Source organism: Lactuca sativa, chromosome 5 (genome assembly GCF_002870075.4).
Source record: "Lactuca sativa cultivar Salinas chromosome 5, Lsat_Salinas_v11, whole genome shotgun sequence".
NCBI classification, from domain to species: Eukaryota; Viridiplantae; Streptophyta; class Magnoliopsida; order Asterales; family Asteraceae; genus Lactuca; species Lactuca sativa.
In genome coordinates, this window is record NC_056627.2 from 1,703,424 (window position 1) to 1,725,525 (window position 22,102).

Sequence of the window (22,102 nt, forward strand, 5' to 3'; positions counted from 1 at the left end):
AGCGTTGAAAAGTATAAGCGTACCACGAAGTGAAGGCGTTAACAAAGTAGCAGCATTAACTAAGTGGAAGTATAAAGAAGCAGTAGTTTCTAACAAACATGGTAGTGATTCCGAGATTTAAGCGAAATTGAGGAATCAAGTATACTAGCCCTAGTTTTCAGGTTTAACTTATGCTCCTACGAGACTCGAACCTAATTTATACCAGTAGGTCAAGTGCATGATGTGTGTATATGATTCATGAAAAGGTGTTCGAGTCAAAGAGCGACCCGAATATGGATAGTCACTACAGTTAAGTAGTTGTAGAATTCACATATCAATGTGAAATCTAAGTACACTGTCCATCGTTTCTAATTGTTTCCAAGTTTCTAGTAGGTTATAACTTAGTTTCTAGTTACTAATTCTAGTATGTGTCGTGCCTACACGTACAACTAAGTTTATCAAATCTAGAACCGACTCGAATTTTGACGGTTGTCACAAATTGTAACACTCGAAAATTTTGGTATGTTTCCTCACTACTAGAAAAACAGCCTTTTACGACGCTCATTGCACGTCGTAAAAGGCTCAGACGACACGCAAATGCGCGTCAAGGAAGGCCCTGTCATAAAGAGAGACGACACGCTTTTGCGCGTCGTCTATAGACGACGCTCATTTACGACGAGCAATTACGACGCACGTTTACGACACGCAATGCGTATCAAGGAAGGCCCTGTCATAAAGCAAGACGAAACACATTCGCGTGTCGTAACCTTACGATGCGCGTGTTAATGACACGCAATGAGTATGATTAAAACCCCTGTCAAGAAAGGCAATGTCATAAATGAAGATTACACACATTTTTGCGTATCGTAAATTTAAATGTTTAAAAAAATATATTTATATATTTATTAATTTTTAAATTAAATTTGCATTTACTGTCTAATAATAGAAATAAAATACCATATCAAAAAAATACAATCCATTGCATAAAATTTAATGTCAAACAATTCTATTTCTTATAATATATAAATTTGCATTCATCTAATCTACTATGTGTTTCATAGTAACAATTGAAATGAAGAATGCAACACTTGCATTTGCAGCATCTTATCTCTTTCAGCTTGAGCTTTCTTTTCCTCTTCTAACTCCAGAGCTATTTGCTTTCATCAACTCTGTAAACACAACACAAAATCACTTGTCATTTTCATTCTACTTTTAAATTAATTCTTATTGGGACATTATACTTTTAAACCTACCAAATGAGAACAACTAACTAAATGAGAACAATGACACCTCTAAAAGAAGTGTGCATCCCCTTTAAAACAAGCGTACAATTGTTTCAAAACATAGTAAAAGAAATCAATTAAGAAGAAAAAAAGTGTGCATCACCTTTAGAAATGTCAGCAGTGAAGTTAATGGATTCTCATCAACCGTGTGACTTATATTTGAGGCATTAGGAATTGGAGCTGGGACTTCCAGATCTGGATACGAAGCAGCACAGAAGTTCCAAAATGGAGCAGTTTCACCCAACTTTTTCTCTTTTTAAAGCAGTTTACAATTTGCAGCATACACAGTTAGTGTGTGTAGGTGTTGCATGAAAAAAGGCATTTAAGACACATCTCACCTTCCCTGTTCTTGTGAGCTCATTGATTCCAAATTTGGCTAAGTTTCTATGAACAGTAACCATCTTCCCAGGATCCCTAGTGACCTGATTAACCAGAGGAGCTCTGTGATTACAAACTTGGCTAAACTACTATTAACAAGTGTTGTTTACTTTAATTGTATGATTGTATGTTTATAACGAGTCAGTAGTCATATGTAAGTGCAGATGTAATGAATAGGTCACCTCTATTGTCAATGAGTATTTTGTTGTATCCACAACTTTGGCTCTAAAGATGTCTACTAGCCACATTCTCTGAAGGAGAAGTAACAGCGTATCAATTTTCAATCTCATATGTAATCAATTAACAGGGTAGAAACTAATAATATATATACATGTTTTCTAAAAGTCAGAAACTTATTGAAGTAGAGAAAATAAAACCTCAGATCTTGTGGTTTGATTGACATCACCAGATGCAAGGCATTGTCTTGAAACATTTAATATGCTTGGGATAAATTTGCAAAATTTAATATGTGTGTATATGATAGGGATGTAGCTTTAGAACAAGTAGAACAATTACAATATTACCCTCCAGGGAACAAATAGACTTACCACTTTAGATGCATCAGGAGTGAATTCAATAAAAGATCCAACAGCCCTGGTCAAGATGATGCCAACATTATAACTGTTTCAAAAAAATCAAATTTATAAAGAGAAATAATGACATAGAACATTACTTATGGGCAGCCACTCTAACATTATTACTAGTCTCATCTTGTAGGCACCTGAGTGATCCTATGTTTGAATTCAAGTTGAACATCATAAGATTTCTCTATTTCTATGATTTGTGTAGCATTGGTGGAAGGAGATTTTGCATTTACATGTGGCTTTGACTTCTTTCACTAGTACTTGGGTCGCTTTGTTGATGTTGATGCTAATGCAGACAAACCAGGAACCACAACCAGAATATTTATTCCATTCTTTTAGAAAGGGTCTGATAGAATAGATGATAAACTCCCTTGTAATACATTGGACCTATCGCATTAAATGAATGATCAGAAAACAAAACTTATAATCTCTCAAAACATCTTACTAATTAAAGTAACTTAAGGGATTAACATTAGGATATGTATGTTAAAATACTCGCCAAAAGATATAAAACCATGCAAAGAGAATAAAAATGGAGTAAGTATTGTCTAAAAAAATGTTGAGCATATAACACCATCAAAAACAGGGAGAATGCACGACTATCGTTATATATGTCACAAAGTTAAAATACCATTCAACCAGTTCTTTGGGGGTCAGAGATGGAAATATGGTCTCCTTGGTTGGTTTTTGGGACTTGGATCCCGATAAAGAGGCATAATATGAGAAGTATCAGAAACCTCCTTCCCATTGCTAAGCAGAATACAACACATGTATACGACACAAAAAACATAAGCCTTCATTTTGAGGTCACTTGCAAGAATGTGAAGTTTAGGCTAGTTATCAACTTCTGTAAATTCATATTAAAATGCATTCGAAAGAGGTTTCATGTTCACTTAGGATAGTTATCAACCTCTGTAAATTCATATTAAAATGCATTCAAAGGAGGTTTCATGTTCACTTAGGATAGTTATCAACCTTTGTAAATTCATATTCTAACAAGCATCACATATATTAAAGTACCTTATCAACAAAGAAGTACCATGATTCAGAAAAACAGAACAAAGTCATCAAGATATTTTCTTATGCTTCACACTACCTTGACTGCTACATATCCATGGGTTTCACGATCCCAACATTCCGAAACTCAACCAAAGGTGTCTACAACACTAGAAATTTGCTGATACCAACAAAAGAAGAGTGATAAAAATATAAGATTTTGCAGACAACGGTTACTTTACAGCTAACCTTTAGCCATCTTGCTCAATATTTTATCTGAATGAAATCATTACAAAAAATCAAAATGTCGGTTGATGTGATATGAAGAGGTCAAAGAAGATTAGCCATCTTCTCGAACTCTCCAATCATATCAATCCATCTGAAAATTTTCAATCATGTTATAAAAAACCTAACAGATACCATTTATATGTTTATTATGGAATCTAACTTCCATTTTCTGTTTTGTTTTTTTTTCTTTCTTTCCTTATTAAGACTGATAAGATATGAACAGATAATTTCACAGAAAGTGAACAAACAAACAACTAACTTCTTTTCATTCAATTTCAAAACCCATACATTCAAGAGGATGGGGTTCTCCAAGAGTTTTTCACTAACAAATTTTTCCCTCTTAGCAAAGGACTAAGGACCACAACATTCCAGACCATAAAGTGAAAGGAGGGGTAAAGTAAGAAATTAACCTGAAAGGAGGGGTAAAGTCAATTTCAATGGGATCAACATCCAATTTAGGGTATATAATAACATAATCTTATGTCCCCATTAAGTTAATAAGACACAATTTAGGGTATATAATAACATAATCTTTTAAACAAAAAAAAAAAGATTACCTGAAGTTTACAAGGTTCAACATGTGACAACCGTCAATTTTCGGTCAAGTCAAAGTCAACTAAAGTCAACAAGTCAAACCGGTCAACTCAATTTGCCGTGAGTATTAGAGTTTACGTTATGTAATTTCTAAACAACTCTCTATTCTAATGAGAGATCATAAATCGAAAAGTGCGTACATCAAGATCTCCTTAACCTAAAACGGTGGTACGTGGAGAGCCAAACCGATAAAACAATGTTACATACTCATCGGGAGTATGCATGATCCTTAAACAAGGCTTAACGGGGTTTACGGACCTTGTACTGCGAAGCCGGACACTCAAAAAGGTCACCAATGAAACCTCTCTCAATCGTTTTCACTCCATCTCTTCTTATCAGAAATCTCTCCCAAATCTCTCCAAGAATGTGAAATCTCTCCAAAATCTCTCTTTGTATGAGAAATCTCTCCAAGAATGTCAAATCTCTCCCAAATCTCTCTTTGTATGAGAAATCTCTCCAAGAATGTCAAATCTCTCCCAAATCTCTCAAAGTATGTGAAACCTCTACCAAATCTCTCTTTGTATGAGAAATCTCTCCAAGAATGTCAAATCTCTCCCAAATCTCTCTAAGTATGTGAAACCTCTCCCAAATCTCTCTTTGTATGAGAAACCTCTCTAAGAATGTCGAATCTCTCCCACATATCTCTTTGTATGAGAAATCTCTCCAAGAATGTCAAATCTCTTCCAAATCTCTCTAAGAATGTGAAATCTCTCCCACATATCTCTTTGTATGAGAAATCTCTCCAAGAATGTCAAATCTCTTCCAAATCTCTCTAAGAATGTGAAATCTCTCCCACATATCTCTTTGTATGAGAAATCTCTCCAAGAATGTCAAATCTCTCCCAAATCTCTCTAAGAATATGAAATCTCTCCCAAATATCTCTCTATATGTGAAATCTCTCCAAGTATGTCAAATCTCTCCCAAATCTCTCTAAGAAAGTGAAATCTCTCCCAAATATCTCTCTGTATGTGAAATCTCTCCAAGTATGTCAAATCTCTCCCAAATCTCTCTAAGAATGTGAAATCTCTCCCACATATCTCCTTGTATGAGAAATCTCTCCAAGAATGTCAAATCTCTCCCAAATCTCTCTAAGAATATGAAATCTCTCCCAAATATCTCTCTATAAGTGAAATCTCTCCAAGTATGTCAAATCTCTCCCAAATCTCTCTGAGTATGTGGAATCTCTCTCGAAATCTCTCCCAACTTTTTATAATCACTCGGGGCATTCCGACCCTCGAATTTGGCGAAACAGCCCAAAAACGGAAGTCTACGCGAAAAACGAACTTAAGGAACCGAAACCCCTCTTAGGAACCGAACCCTTCTGAGCCGAAGGCTGCTGAACCGAACCCGAAAGGTCCTCTCGGGCCCGAACCTCGCATGCCTCAACCGAACCCGAACGTTCGGCACCTTTCGGATCTGACCTCTTCTTTTCTAATGGCTACCGAACCTTCTCTTCTGATGGCCTGCCGAACCCTCGCTTCTGACCTTCGGAACGAGCCCTCAGACTATACCTCGCCTTCGCCTTCTTCTTCTGGCTCGCATTCGCTTCCGGCTCGGTACCAGCCTGACCGAACCTCGGCCTAGGACCGAGAGGTCTCGTTGGGAAGCCTTTTTCGCCTGGTTTTCGACTAAATTTGCATTTTAGGTCCGTTTTTAATTGTTTTAACATGAGATTTTCACCCAAAACTTTATTTTAACATATAAGGAGCCTTAACTATTAATTAATCACATTTTTAAGCATAAAACCTTATCCAAAAGAGAGTGGGTGAAGTACAAAGGTAGAGTCTTGACTTTACTTATTTCTATGACACAAGCAACCACTCCATGTCATTATTCACCACCAGCCCATCCCTAGTCACTTCGTAGGTCCTTTCTCACTATTTTCAACTATTCCCACGTTCTTAGGGCCGGAACATCCATCCTCTCTCCTCACACTTTAATCATTCTCTCATTTTTACCAAGAATCACACTCCAAACTCTCTCATCTTTTTCTCTCTAGTTCGAGAATTTCAAGGCATACTCCAAGACTCTTCTCGTACAATTAGTAAGTATCATCATCTTTCTTACGATTATTACACATCCTCCTACTCAAAATCAAAGATTGCTTACACAAACATCATCACATTCTTGTTAGATCTTCGAATCTTCAAGTGTTCTTGGGTTGAACACTTCTCTTCTTCAACACTTACCTACTGAAATCAATCAAGGTGAGTTCATACCCCTATATTTTCATGTTTTCTCAAGTTTTTAGGGGGGGAATACAAGTTAAAACACCAAGAACATAACTACACTTTTCTAACAGCCTTCATCAGAAACGTTCAACTCCATTCACGGACTGTTTTGGACAACTTAAACATTTTAGTTTTCAAAACTGTTTTAGGTGTAAGTAGTTCCAGTTCTTAGCTTTCAAATGACTACTTGCACATCTCCATACGAGTTTTCTACAATTTATGGTGATTTTTACAAAACTGCCTATCATTTCAAACACCAATCCGGACCAGTCTGTGATTATGGACTTTTTCAACCAAGTTGGAGATCATTAAAAATCATGATAAAAATTATGAGTAAACTAGACTCATTTTAGGAACTCTCAGAATTTATGGATCTAGTTTTCGACTTCGTATGATTTTTCTATGACTTTTCAAAAACAGTGTAGAAAGGTGGAAAATTTGTTAACAGCTTATAACTTTCATAACACTTTGTATTATGTTGAGCAAAGTGTATAACGATAAGTTCTAAATATTGAATGTGTTTCCTTGTTAGTTTATCATCATAAAATGAAACATAGTCATTCATGATAAGATTATTCATTTATTTAGAACACGTATATTAAGCTATAATGAGCATAGTTTATGGATTCATAGCATTAAGGCATTTTCATAAAAGAATTCTTATACATTACAAACGTTTTGGATAAACTATAATAGGTATAGTTTATGTATCATTTACTTCTCAAACTTATTTACCAAAGGTTTTCAGTTTAGTTCACGTAAATCTGTTAATGAATAAATTTGTGAGTCATTCCCTTCGGCTTACTTCCAAAGTAACAAAGTCAAAAAGTCCTGTAAATTGTAACCAGAGTCTCTTGTAGGGAGAACGTGATAGTTGTGTATAGATCTATATTGGGTTTGACAAACCCACACCAGAGCTGCTTGCAACAGCTAGACCGGCAGGTCTGTGGTGACAAGTGTCATTTAACGGCGACGCCTGAAGAAAGTCGTATTACGAGGCCGTCTATGTCAAGTATGGTTATGATAGCTCACATGTGGTATTAACAATCTTAAGGTTTACGGGTTCTAACTTTAAATTAGCGAGTTATGTCTATTTAGCTCACTGAAATTACTTTAAGTATGGAAAAATACTTGTACGCCTTCATATCAAAAGGGGTTTTATGTCGATTTAAAATCACTTTTTACATCAACAATTGCATACTTTATTGTATACTTTTGGTCTTGGTATTTAAGACTACACATCATTCATTACGGAATTTTTCTCACATCAGAAAGGGTTTTATGCCAATTTAAAACCACTTTTATATTTTAAGTATGACAAATATTTGTTCATTTTCGGTCCTGGTATTTAGGACTACATAACTTTTGTAAGGAAAATATTGGATTTTCTTGGTAACATACATCTCTTTACAAAGATCGATTTTCAAACTCTTACTGTCAAAAGCTTATGAACTCACCAACCTTTGTGTTGACACTTTTCAAAACTACTTGTATTCTCAGGAATTCAGTGAAACAGGAAATCAACCACGTTTTGAGGATGGGACGATAAATCGTCGAACAGTTCACTTTGTATCATAATGTAATTGATTTGAATCATGTAAACATATACTTTGGTGTAACTTTTTCAATTATATTTATGATGGTTGTATTTACTTTGAGCACTATTATACTCGTTGTTGTGATACTCTACATGAAGTCCTCCACCCCCGGACGTTTCCGCCATCCTTGGTTTGGGGGTGTGACAGATTGGTATCAGAGCATTGTTTATAGTGAACTCAGTATATCGAACCACATAAGATATACAAACTATAAATGCATTGGGACTAGAGTCTCTGATTTAAAGTTTTCAAAACAACTACACTTTTAGAAATAAGTAGTTTCTTATTAAAAGTATACAGGCATGCATACATACTAAGGTCAGCATCATTCTAGAACAAAACAAAAGTAATGATTGTTGGATATCACAGGTAAGCTCGGGGATGTATGGTTAGTCTTGGGAGTGGCATAGCCTGATCAACTATGCTAGTCCGAGGAGTGATTAACACATGCCCAAGAATGGTTGTGATATGGCAACAAGTCTAAAAACTTACCAACACTACCACAATGAAATACCATTGGGGTATTTTGCGTTATTATAATTACTTATATTAAAACTAAATAGATCCTTAATAATAGATCTATAGCCCCTAAGTGGATACCCTAAGATATTATATAACTTAGAAATCATAGACTTAGAATTTGTGGTCATTGCCTTACTTCCTTTTCCTTGTTTGGATGTGGATCTAGGGTAGGATCACTTATTCGAAGGTCTATCATATCTTGTTATATGTAATTAGTATGAACTATGTCATCATAGAAGTAACTAATAAGGATCACCCCTATAAGTAATTAATTATAGAGTTAGACGCCTAGTAATTATCTCTTCCACTCTTATTCTCGCAAGTACAACATAACAAGATCCTACTTACCGGACGACCCCTACTTTCCCAATCCGAACCCAAGAAATGGTGAATGGTTATGAGGAGAATCAGAAGCGTAACCAGAGGTAATCAATCCTTCATGCATAGCAAGGGTTTCCGCAAACCGTTTCGACTACATCGAACCTGTGCCCCGTTGGGAAATCGTGATCGAGGGTTGAATGTCGATAGCAACGGCAACAACCACCATGTGGAGACCAACGAGGGTGCTATGACCTCAACCACAGGGGACCGACTGACAGAGCCCTCCCGGCGAAGACCCGGCAGATCGCGAACATCGGGGATTAAAGCAGGTAGACTATAACCCGAGTTCGGAAACTGCACGCTACTATAGGCCCTACTGTCTCACGTACCCGAGAGTCGGAAATAGACTACTATTTCGAAGACCAACTCTCTATTTAGGACCTTATCACCACTCAGGCAGAGGTAAGAGAGTAAAGGGGTAGACACATAACATTCAAAGAGAAGAGGATTGCAGCCAAGCATCGATTTGCAAGGTGCATCGACTTTGCCTCATGCATCGCAAGGGACAGATCGTCGTAAGTAGAGTTCATACCTCTCACAAGACCTTGTAAATTAGATTCGTGAGTATGCGTTGGTGCTACTCTATTCTAGGCGTAAGCATGACACTAGGATTTAAGCGGTCATACTAAACGAGGGATCTAGTTGATATCAAAACTTTTCCATGCACAGATGTGAGGTAAACCTACATCTAGGTCAAAAATTTTCACCAAAACCCAAATTACTACAGTCATATTAACAAGATGGGCTTAGGACATACCTAACAGACTCGAAGGACTACTTAGCCTTAATTATATAACTAAGCATACATCAATTGGTCATAATAAGGACCTAGCTTGGGTCAAGTATAAGGGTTCACTTGGATACAAAACTACTAAAAATTCATGGGTTTACCATATAAAGACTCCCGTTATGAATTGTTTTCAGAACGCCCTTAACGACCGAATGACATTACAAATCGATATAAGATAAAACTTAGTTAGAAACTCACGACGTATAGCCATTCTAAAAACTCATTATCATACCAACACTAATACACCAGGTCCCATCAAAACACCTCAGCCAAGCGTGTTTGGACACACATGATTCTAAGATGAGTAAAGCTTAACACCCGTATGAAACCTACCCCTACCCACTGCTGTAACTCCATTTCAAGAATGTTAGCGGAAACACTAGGAATAGTACAGTAATGTGCAAAAATTTATATGTGTAAATATAAATCGTTAGGATGCACTTAAGATAATCATTTCCACTAACGAAGATGTTTTTGATCGTGAAACAGAGCTATGTCTTCACCAAGAGGCAACCAACCAACTAGTAAGGCGCCAACTCTGCAGATAGACGCTGCTACTTTTCAGGCTGCAGTCACGGCAGCCGTGACAGCCGTCATGGCGCAATTTGACGCTAACAACGCCAGCAGGAGTGGAAGCGATACTGACAATACAGATTATGGTAACAATCAGGAGCACCAACAGGTGCCTGCCAGCGAAAATACCTCGGGCCACAAACCTACGAGCAAGAAGAGAAAGTTTTGGAACATGAAAGAGCGCCACCAATCTCAAAGATCCACTAAAAGACAACAACCTATGGCCACCCCCACCATTACAACAGCAGTCACGACACATGCCTCGACACTAGCCACAGGGTCTGCCACCCATACGCCGGCCAGACCATATGAGGGATCACTCCCAAAGTGTGTCAAGTGTGGTTTCCATCACCATGGGGCTTGTCGAGAAATGCACTGTAAAAGCTGCAACAGGAAAGGGCACACCGCCCGTTTCTGTAGGACCCCGACTCAGTACATCACTTCAACACCCATTACCAAAGTAATTCCAGTGTGCTTCCTATGTGGCAAAACGGGACACTTCAAGAGAAACTGTCCAACTAAGAGGAATGACAGGGAAAACGGAGGAGTATAGCAAACGAACCAGCAAGGGTAATAGAGAACCATATTAGGACTTTTGTAATGTTCCAACGACAAAAACGTTTAAGTACCATATATTTGTAATGAATTTGGTATGCTTGCTAAAGTCACCGTCTTTCTAAAAGTAGTTAAAATACTCTCTCGTTCAAATCAAACAAAAGACATTCATATATGATTTTAGGATCATTACCTGTAAGATGTGATGACTTTGTACATACATCGAGGTTAATTATAATCAAATTACCGAAGTCATGAAACAAATAATTCCATCCTGACTCCTATTCCGTGTCTAGCAGTAAGAACTAAGTGGGGCCACCCACTCGACAATCTCGCCAACATCAACTTACATACGACGTTCATATACCGTTCGATCATAGGGAGACCTGTCAGGGATCATGATGTCAAATATCATTACTGATTCTCGAAACACACCCACTGCCAGTGCTAGACACTATGGTGTGAATCATCTACAATAATGATAACCTCAAACAAAATGAATCACCCTGAAAAGAAACACAAGATACTCTATCACTCTAGTGATCTCTTCTTGTGAATACAGCTTAACTCGTTTTATCTAAAAAGATATTGCTGTCATCATCCAATTTTCATTGATATAGCCCTCATCTTCCCGATTTAACGTCTACAAAAGGACCTTTCACCTAACCCCCCCAAACATCGAAACCTTCGTCTCTCATAAACATCCAGCACGGACCTCCGGGTCATCTCTCGCTGTGGAACTCCAAAACACGCACTAGAGGAGTGTTATACTTCCCGAAACCTTATCACAAGTACTTACAGGAGACCTTTGGGAATGTCACGCATGTAGCAGACAAGGTTCAAGCACAGAAGCTTGGGACAGATATGGTACAAGTTCTGCCATGAACTTCGGGCCAAGGTTGCCCAGGAGGGTGAGTGAATGTTCTACTATCCAAAAAGGTCTAGTCGCGAAAACCAAACCCACATGCTTCCTACCGAGCTACAAGAACTCTTAGGTCAAACCTGTCGAACTACTCAACAATGAAATTGAAGAACCAAGCTTCTCACCCTGGAAAGCTCTGGTCTTATTCTTCAAATAGAAAAGCAAATTGCTCATAGTTTCATCGACTTCAGAGGCCCCGACAATATCTCCAGTAGAAACCTTTACTATCTGCCTCACATAAACGAATAGGCCGACCAACCACAAGGAACGAGGTACCCTTTAGGAATCGGACCTGAGATCCGAATATCACCGGTCGTGAGTATTGGAAAAAGGGTGTCCGAGGACAACCCTTCAAATTCGATGCGGACGCTGCAAGTCCGTAGTGATACCCCCTCGGATAGGACCAAACCGTTCGCAGTATTCATAGGATGTGCCATTCTTACTAGGATCAGTTCGTCGTTGTCATTGTAAGTGACTTGCTTATCTACCCTCGTAGTAAGAAGGAAACTAGGGAGAGCAGCTACAACAAACCGCGAAAGCAATGCGATCAGAGAAGCTTTACCCGAAGTTCTCTAGATACGAGTTTTGGAATTGAGGACTCAAATTCCTAAGACACATCCTTATCAATGTGGAAATCCTTAAGGACTCTTTCAATTGATCGAAACCGTTGAGAAAACAGTCAGCGCAAAAGACGTCAGCAGGAATACCCCAAAACTTTCGGGTCTCGCTGACTTACCGTCTTATTCCCTTTGGGACTTCTCGTAAATTTCAGAATCCCCTTACGACTTTGACCATAAAGGAGCAACCCTTGACTGGAAAGAAAAGCAAAAGGAAGAAACCTTTGGAACTCCAGAATAAGAGACCAAATTCCTCTGGAAACCTCACTCTGGGCAGGTTTAGTACGCTTTGGAGAGCGTGGAAAGCCAAAACCCCAGATAATTATGCCTTTCGAGATTCTTGTAAGAATCAGCCTTGTAATCGCAACTTCAATCTACTCCCGTGAGTTTGGTAAAGTACATTCTACTCGACGTGTCCCGAACTTGCAGAAGTATCTATTCGACGAGACTCTTGTAATCCTCCTCGACGAAATCGAGTTCCACAAGAGCCTCACCTTCGTGAAAAAACCATAGTGACCATGGACCGAAAGGTTAAGCGAACACAGCAACGCTGCTCCCCATTAGTGAAAGTTCGCAGGAATACTAACCAAGGACCTGGAGCCACTTGGAGGCGCGAGAATCAATCGATTAGGAAATATCCCCACATCATGGCTCGATTGTTCATGCCCACTCCTTGCCTAAGTTCAAAATTTCGGGACGAAATTCCCTCTAACGGGGGGATGATGTGACAAACATCAATTTTTGGTCAAGTCAAAGTCAACTAAAGTCAACAAGTCAAACCGGTCAACTCAATTTGCCGTGAGTATTAGAGTTTACGTTATGTAATTTCTAAACAACTCTCTATTCTAATGAGAGATCATAAATCGAAAAGTGCGTACATCTAGATCTCCTTAACCTAAAACGGTGGTACGTGGAGAGCCAAACCGATAAAACAATGTTACATACTCATCGGGAGTATGCAAGATCCTTAAACAAGGCTTAACGGGGTTTACGGACCTTGCAGTGCGAAGCCGGACACTCCAAAAGGTCACCAATGAAACCTCTCTCAATCGTTTTCACTCCATCTCTTCTTATCAGAAATCTCTCCCAAATCTCTCCAAGAATGTGAAATCTCTCCCAAATCTCTCTTTGTATGAGAAATCTCTCCAAGAATGTCAAATCTCTCCCAAATCTCTCTTTGTATGAGAAATCTCTCCAAGAATGTCAAATCTCTCCCAAATCTCTCTAAGTATGTGAAACCTCTCCCAAATCTCTCTTTGTATGAGAAATCTCTCCAAGAATGTCAAATCTCTCCCAAATCTCTCTAAGTATGTGAAACCTCTCCCAAATCTCTCTTTGTATGAGAAACCTCTCTAAGAATGTCGAATCTCTCCTACATATCTCTTTGTATGAGAAATCTCTCCAAGAATGTAAAATCTCTTCCAAATCTCTCTAAGAATGTGAAATCTCTCCCACATATCTCTTTGTATGAGAAATCTCTCCAAGAATGTCAAATCTCTTCCAAATCTCTCTAAGAATGTGAAATCTCTCCCACATATCTCTTTGTATGAGAAATCTCTCCAAGAATGTCAAATCTCTCCCAAATCTCTCTAAGAATATGAAATCTCTCCCAAATATCTCTCTATATGTGAAATCTCTCCAAGTATGTCAAATCTCTCCCAAATCTCTCTAAGAAAGTGAAATCTCTCCCAAATATCTCTCTATATGTGAAATCTCTCCAAGTATGTCAAATCTCTCCCAAATCTCTCTAAGAAAGTGAAATCTCTCCCAAATATCTCTCTGTATGTGAAATCTCTCCAAGTATGTCAAATCTCTCCCAAATCTCTCTAAGAATGTGAAATCTCTCCCACATATCTCTTTGTATGAAAAATCTCTCCATGAATGTCAAATCTCTCCCAAATCTCTCTAAGAATATGAAATCTCTCCCAAATATCTCTCTGTAAGTGAAATCTCTCCAAATATGTCAAATCTCTCCCAAATCTCTCTGAGTATGTGGAATCTCTCTCAAATCTCTCTCGAAATCTCTCCCAACTTTCTATATTCATTCGGGGCATTCCGACCCTCGAATTTGGCGAAAACAGCCCAAAAATGGAAGTCTACGCGAAAAACGGACTTAAGGAGCCGAAACCCCTCTTAGGAACCGAAACCCCTATTAGGAACCGAAATCGTCTGAGCCGAAGGCTGCTGAATCGAACCCGAAAGGTCCTCTCGGGCCCGAACATCGCATGCCTCAACCGAACCCGAACGTTCGGCACCTTTCGGATCTGACCTCTTCTTTTCTAATGGCTACCGAACCTTCTCTTCTGATGGCCTGCCGAACCCTCGCTTCTGACCTTCGGACCGAGCCCTCGGACTAAGCCTCGCCTTCGCCTTCTTCTTCTGGCTCGCATTCGCTTCCGGCTCGGCACCAGCCTTACCGAACCTCGGCCTAGGACCGAGAGGTTTCGCTGGGAAGCCTTTTTCTCCCGGTTTTCGACTAAATTTGCATTTTAGGTCCGTTTTTAATTGTTTTAATATGGGATTTTCACCCAAAACTTTATTTTAACATATAAGGAGCCTTAACTATTAATTAATCACATTTTTAAGGATAAAACCTTATCCAAAAGAGAGTGGGTGAAGTACAAAGGTAGAGTCTTGACTTTACTTATTTCTATGACACAAGCAACCACTCCATGTCATTATTCACCACCAGCCCATCCCTAGTCACTTCATCGGTCCTTTCTCACTATTTTCAACTATTCCCACGTTCTTAAGGCCGGAACATCCATCCTCTCTTCACACTTTAATAATTCTCTCATTTTTACCAAGAATCACACTCCAAACTCTCTCATCTTTTTCTCTCTAATTCGAGAATTTCAAGGCATACTCCAAGACTCTTCTCCAACAATTAGTAAGTATCATCATCTTTCTTACGATTATTACACATCCTCCTACTCAAAATCAAAGATTGCTTACACAAACATCATCACATTCTTGTTAGATCTTCGAATCTTCAAGTGTTCTTGGGTTGAACACTTCTCTTCTTCAACACTCACCTACTGAAATCACTCAAGGTGAGTTCATACCCCTATATTTTCATGTTTTCTCAAGTTTTTAGGGGGGGAATACAAGTTTAAAAACCAAGAACATAACTACACTTTTCTAACAGCCTTCATCAGAAAAGTTCAACTCCATTCACGGACTGTTTTGGACAACTTAAACATTTTAGTTTTCAAAACTGTTTTAGGTGTAAGTAGTTCCAGTTCTTAGCTTTCAAATGACTACTTGCACATCTCCATATGAGTTTTCTACAATTTATGGTGATTTTTACAAAACTGCCTATCATTTCAAACACCAATCCGGACCAGTCTGTGATTATGGACTTTTTCAACCAAGTTGGAGATCATTAAAAATCATGATAAAAATTATGAGTAAACTAGACTCATTTTAGGAACTCTCAGAATTTACGGATCTAGTTTTCGACTTCGTATGATTTTTCTATGACTTTTCAAAAACAGTGCAGAAAGGTTGAAAATTTGTTAACAGCTTATAACTTTCATAACACTTTGTATTATGTTGAGCAAAGTGTATAACGATAAGTTCTAAATATTGAATGTGTTTCCTTGTTAGTTTATCATCATAAAATGAAACATAGTCATTCATGATAAGATTATTCATTTATTTAGAACACGTATATTAAGCTATAATGAGCATAGTTTATGGATTCATAGCATTAAGGCATTTTCATAAAAGAATTCTTATACATTACAAACGTTTTGGATAAACTATAATAGGTATAGTTTATGTATCATTTACTTCTCAAACTTATTTACCAAAGGTTTTCAGTTTAGTTCACGTAAATCTGTTAATGAATAAATTTGTGAGTCATTCCCTTCGGGTTACTTCCAAAGTAACAAAGTCAAAAAGTCCTGTAAATTGTAACCAGAGTCTCTTGTAGGGAGAACGTGATAGTTGTGTATAGATCTATATTGGGTTTGACAAACCCACACCAGAGTTGCTTGCAACAGCTAGACCGGCAGGTCTGTGGTGACAAGTGTCATTTAACGGCGACGCCTGAAGAACGTCGTATTACGAGGCCGTCTATGTCAAGTATGGTTATGATAGCTCACATGTGGTATTAACAATCATAAGGTTTACGGGTTCTAACTTTAAATTAGCGAGTTATGTCTATTTAGCTCACTGAAATTACTTTAAGTATGGAAAAATACTTGTACGCCTTCATATCAAAAGGGGTTTTATGTCGATTTAAAATCACTTTTTACATCAACAATTACATACTTTATTGTATACTTTTGGTCTTGGTATTTAAGACTACACATCATTCATTACGAAATTTTTCTCACATCAGAAAGGGTTTTATGCCAATTTAAAACCACTTTTATATTTTAAGTATGACAAATATTTGTTCATTTTCGGTCCTGGTATTTAGGACTACATAACTTTTGTAAGGAAAATATTGGATTTTCTTGGTAACATACATCTCTTTACAAAGATCGATTTTCAAACTCTTACTGTCAAAAGCTTATGAACTCACCAACCTTTGTGTTGACACTTTTCAAAACTACTTGTATTCTCAGGAATTCAGTGAAACAGGAAATCAACCACGTTTTGAGGATGGGACGATAAATCGTCGAACAGTTCACTTTGTATCATAATGTAATTGATTTGAATCATGTAAACATATACTTTGGTGTAACTTTTTCAATTATATTTATGATGGTTGTATTTACTTTGAGCACTATTATACTCGTTGTTGTGATACTCTACATGAAGTCCTCCACCCCCGGACGTTTCCGCCATCCTTGGTTTGGGGGTGTGACAGATTGGTATCAGAGCATTGTTTATAGTGAACTCAGTATATCGAACCACATAAGATATACAAACTATAAATGCATTGGGACTAGAGTCTCTGATTTAAAGTTTTCAAAACAACTACACTTTTAGAAATAAGTAGTTTCTTATTAAAAGTATACAGGCATGCATACATACTAAGGTCAGCATCATTCTAGAACAAAACAAAAGTAATGATTGTTGGATATCACAGGTAAGCTCGGGGATGTATGGTTAGTCTTGGGAGTGGCATAGCCTGATCAACTATGCTAGTCCGAGGAGTGATTAACACATGCCCAAGAATGGTTGTGATATGGCAACAAGTCTAAAAACTTACCAACACTACCACAATGAAATACCATTGGGGTATTTTGCGTTATTATAATTACTTATATTAAAACTAAATAGATCCTTAATAATAGATCTATAGCCCCTAAGTGGATACCCTAAGATATTATATAACTTAGAAATCATATACTTAGAATTTGTGGTCATTGCCTTACTTCCTTTTCCTTGTTTGGATGTGGATCTAGGGTAGGATCACTTATTCGAAGGTCTATCATATCTTGTTATATGTAATTAGTATGAACTATGTCATCATAGAAGTAACTAATAAGGATCACCCCTATAAGTAATTAATTATATAGTTAGACGCCTAGTAATTATCTCTTCCACTCTTATTCTCGCAAGTACAACATAACAAGATCCTACTTACCGGACGACCCCTACTTTCCCAATCCGAACCCAAGAAATGGTGAATGGTTATGAGGAGAATCAGAAGCGTAACCAGAGGTAATCAATCCTTCATGCATAGCAAGGGTTTCCGCAAACCGTTTCGACTACATTGAACCTGTGCCCCGTTGGGCAATCGTGATCGAGGGTTGAATGTCGATAGCAACGGCAACAACCACCATGTGGAGACCAACGAGGGTGCTATGACCTCAACCACAGGGGACCGACTGACAGAGCCCTCCCGGCGAAGACCCGGCAGATCGCGAACATCGGGGATTAAAGCAGGTAGACTATAACCCGAGTTCGGAAACTGCACGCTACTATAGGCCCTACTGTCTCACGTACCCGAGAGTCGGAAATAGACTACTATTTCGAAGACCAACTCTCTATTTAGGACCTTATCACCACTCAGGCAGAGGTAAGAGAGTAAAGGGGTAGACACATAACATTCAAAGAGAAGAGGATTGCAGCCAAGCATCGATTTGCAAGGTGCATCGACTTTGCCTCATGCATCGCAAGGGACAGATCGTCGTAAGTAGAGTTCATACCTCTCACAAGACCTTGTAAATTATATTCGTGAGTATGCGTTGGTGCTACTCTATTCTAGGCGTAAGCATGACACTAGGATTTAAGCGGTCATACTAAACGAGGGATCTAGTTGATATCAAAACTTTTCCATGCACAGATGTGAGGTAAACCTACATCTAGGTCAAAAATTTTCACCAAAACCCAAATTACTACAGTCATATTAACAAGATGGGCTTAGGACATACCTAACAGACTCGAAGGACTACTTAGCCTTAATTATATAACTAAGCATACATCAATTGGTCATAATAAGGACCTAGCTTGGGTCAAGTATAAGGGTTCACTTGGATACAAAACTACTAAAAATTCATGGGTTTACCATATAAAGACTCCCGTTATGAATTGTTTTCAGAACGCCCTTAACGACCGAATGACATTACAAATCGATATAAGATAAAACTTAGTTAGAAACTCGCGACGTATAGCCATTCTAAAAACTCATTATCATACCAACACTAATACACCGGGTCCCATCAAAACTCCTCAGCCAAGCGTGTTTGGACACACATGATTCTAAGATGAGTAAAGCTTAACGCCCGTATGAAACCTACCCCTACCCACTGCTGTAACTCCATTTCAAGAATGTTAGCGGAAACACTAGGAATAGTACAGTAATGTGCAAAAATTTATATGTGTAAATATAAATCGTTAGGATGCACTTGAGATAATCATTTCCACTAACAAATATGTTTTTCATAGTGAAACAGAGCTATGTCTTCACCAAGAGGCAACCAACCAACTAGTAAGGCGCCAACTCTGCAGATAGACGCTGCTACTTTTCAGGCTGCAGTCACGGCAGCCGTGACAGCCGTCATGGCGCAATTTGACGCTAACAACGCCAGCAGGAGTGGAAGCGGTACTGACAATACAGATTATGGTAACAATCAGGAGCACCAACAGGTGCCTGCCAACGAAAATACCTCGGGCCACAAACCTACGAGCAAGAAGAGAAAGTTTTGGAACATGAAAGAGCGCCACCAATCTCAAAGATCCACTAAAAGACAACAACCTATGGCCACCCCCACCATTACAACAGTAGTCACGACACATGCCTCGACACTAGCCACAGGGTCTGCCACCCATACGCCGGCCAGACCATATGAGGGATCACTCCCAAAGTGTGTCAAGTGTGGTTTCCATCACCATGGGGCTTGTCGAGAAATGCACTGTAAAAAATGCAACAGGAAAGAGCACACCGCCCGTTTCTGTAGGACCCCGACTCAGTACATCACTTCAACACCCATTACCAAAGTAATTCCAGTGTGCTTCCTATGTGGCAAAACGGGACACTTCAAGAGAAACTGTCCAACTGAGAGGAATGACAGGGAAAACGGAGGAGTATAGCAAACGAACTAGCAAGGGTAATAGAGAACCATATTAGGACTTTTTTAATGTTCCAACGACAAAAACGTTTAAGTACCATATATTTGTAATGAATTTGGTATGCTTGCTAAAGTCACCGTCTTTCTAAAAGTAGTTAAAATACTCTCTCGTTCAAATCAAACAAAAGACATTCATATATGATTTTAGGATCATTACCTGTAAGATGTGATGACTTTGTACATACATCGAGGTTAATTATAATCAAAATACCGAAGTCATGAAACAAATAATTCCATCCTGACTCCTATTCCGTGTCTAGCAGTAAGAACTAAGTGGGGCCACCCACTCGACAATCTCGCCAACATCAACTTACATACGACGTTCAGATACCGTTCGATCATAGGGAGACCTGTCAGGGATCATGATGTCAAATATCATTACTGATTCTCGAAACACACCCACTGCTAGTGCTAGACACTATTGTGTGAATCATCTACAATAATGATAACCTCAAACAAAATGAATCACCCTAAAAAGAAACACAAGATACTCTATCACTCTAGTGATCTCTTCTTGCGAATACAGCTTAACTCATTTTATCTAAAAAGATATTGCTTTCATCATCCAATTTTCATTGATATAGCCCTCATCTTCCCGATTTAACGTCTACAAAAGGACCTTTCACCTAACCCCCCCAAACATCGAAACCTTCGTCTCTCATAAACATCCAGCACGGACCTCCGGGTCATCTCTCGCTGTGGAACTCCAAAACACGCACTAGAGGAGTGTTATACTTCCCGAAACCTTATCACAAGTACTTACAGGAGACCTTTGGGAATGTCACGCATGTAGCAGACAAGGTTCAAGCACAGAAGCTTGGGACAGATATGGTACAGGTTCTGCCATGAACTTCGGGCCAAGGTTGCCCAGGAGGGCGAGTGAATGTTCTACTATCCAAAAAGGTCTAGTCGTGAAAACCAAACCCACATGCTTCCTACCGAGCTACAAGAACTCTTAGGTCAAACCTGTCGAACTACTCAATAATGAAATTGAAGAACCAAGCTTCTCACCCTGGAAAGCTCTGGTCTTATTCTTCAAATAGAAAAGCAAATTGCTCATAGTTTCATCGACTTCAGAGGCCCCGACAATATCTCCAGTAGAAACCTTTACTATCTGCCTCACATAAACGAATAGGCCGACCAACCACAAGGAACGAGGTACCCTTTAGGAATCGGACCTGAGATCCGAATATCACCGGTCGTGAGTATTGGAAAAAGGGTGTCCGAGGACAACCCTTCAAATTCGATGCGGACGCTGCAAGTCCGTAGTGATACCCCCTCGGATAGGACCAACCCGTTAACAGTATTCATAGGATGTGCCATTCTTACTAGGATCAGTTCGTCGTTGTCATTGTAAGTGACTTGCTTATCTACCCTCGTAGTAAGAAGGAAACCAGGGAGAGCAGCTACAACAAACCGCGAAAGCAATGCGATCAGAGAAGCTTTACCCGAAGTTCTCTAGATACGAGTTTTGGAATTGAGGACTCAAATTCCTAAGACACATCCTTATCAATGTGGAAATCCTTAAGGACTCTTTCAATTGATCGAAACCGTTGAGAAAACAGTCAGCGCAAAAGACGTCAGCAGGAATACCCCAAAACTTTCGGGTCTCGCTGACTTACCGTCTTATTCCCTTTGGGACTTCTCGTAAATTTCAGAATCCCCTTACGACTTTGACCATAAAGGAGCAACCCTTGACTGGAAAGAAAAGCAAAAGGAAGAAACCTTTGGAACTCCAGAATAAGAGACCAAATTCCTCTGGAAACCTCACTCTGGGCAGGTTTAGTACGCTTTGGAGAGCGTGGAAAGCCAAAACCCCAGATAATTATGCCTTTCGAGATTCTTGCAAGAATCAGCCTTGTAATCGCAACTTCAATCTACTCCCGTGAGTTTGGTAAAGTACATTCTACTCGACGTGTCCCGAACTTGCAGAAGTATCTATTCGACGAGACTCTTGTAATCCTCCTCGACGAAATCGAGTTCCACAAGAGCCTCACCTTCGTGAAAAAACCATAGTGACCATGGACCGAAAGGTTAAGCGAACGCAGCAACGCTGCTCCCCATTAGTGAAAGTTCGCAGGAATACTATCCAAGGACCTGGAGCCACTTGGAGGCGCGAGAATCAGTCGATTAGGAAATATCCCCACATCATGGCTCGATTGTTCATGCCCACTCCTTGCCTAAGTTCAAAATTTCGGGACGAAATTCCCTCTAACGGGGGGATGATGTGACAAACATCAATTTTTGGTCAAGTCAAAGTCAACTAAAGTCAACAAGTC

The 22,102-nt window shown here is 39.0% G+C and overlaps 1 pseudogene; it reads right to left on the reverse strand.

Annotated features, from left to right (window-relative positions):
• Window positions 1-22,102, reverse strand: part of LOC128126334 (uncharacterized) — a 56,420-nt pseudogene that overhangs the window by 17,741 nt on the left and 16,577 nt on the right.